This window comes from Pteropus vampyrus, unplaced genomic scaffold, assembly GCF_000151845.1.
Source record: "Pteropus vampyrus isolate Shadow unplaced genomic scaffold, Pvam_2.0 Scaffold20, whole genome shotgun sequence".
Taxonomy (NCBI): Eukaryota; Metazoa; Chordata; class Mammalia; order Chiroptera; family Pteropodidae; genus Pteropus; species Pteropus vampyrus.
The window spans coordinates 4,821,299-4,822,257 of record NW_011888801.1 but is presented as its reverse complement, the minus strand read 5'-3'; positions in this window follow the sequence as shown (position 1 = coordinate 4,822,257).

Genomic DNA, 959 nt, shown 5'->3' with positions numbered 1-959 from the left:
TCATACAAGAATACTATGAAAAAGTATATAACCCCAAATTTAATAACCTAGAAGAAATGGACCAGTACTTAGAAAAATACAATCTTCCTAGACTGAATCAAGAAGTACTGGAAAATCTAAATAGATCGATCAGCAGTATGGAAATTGAAACAATCATCAAAAACCTACCAAAAAGTATAAGTTCAGGATCAGATGGCTTCACCAGTGAATTCTACCAAACATTCAAAGAAGATTTAATGTCCATTCTCCTCAAACTCTTCCAAAAAATCAAAGAGAAGGCAATGCTTCTCAACTCATTTTATGAGGCCAATATCACCTTAATAACACAAAAAAAGAAAACTACAGACCAATATCTCTCATGAATAGAGATGCAAAAATCCTAAATAAAATATTAGCAAAACGAATACAGTGACATGTTAAAAAGATTATACACCATGATCAAGTGGGCTTCATCTTAAGGGCACGGAGATGGTTCAACATATGCAAATCGATGAATTTGATACACCACATAAACAAATTAAAAAATAAGAATGATATGATCATATCAATAGATGCAGAAAAAGCCTTCAACAAGATACAGCATCTATTTATGATCAAAACATTAAACAAAATCGGTGTAGAAGGAAAGTACCTTAACATAATAAAGACCATTTATGACAAACCCTCAGCCAATATCATACTTAGTGACAGAAAACTAAAAACCTTCCCTCTAAGATCAGGAACAAGGCAAGGCTGTCCACTATCACCACTCTTATTCGCTATAACATTGGAGGTCCTAGCGAGTGCAATCAGACAAGAGGAAGATATAAAAGGCATCCGAATAGGAAGAAGTCAAACTGTCACTATTTGCGATTCTCTATATAGAAAACCCTAATGACTCCACAAGAACACTACTAGAAACAATAAGTGAATACAGGAAAGTCTCTGGATACAAAATCAATGTTCAAAAATCCATAGCT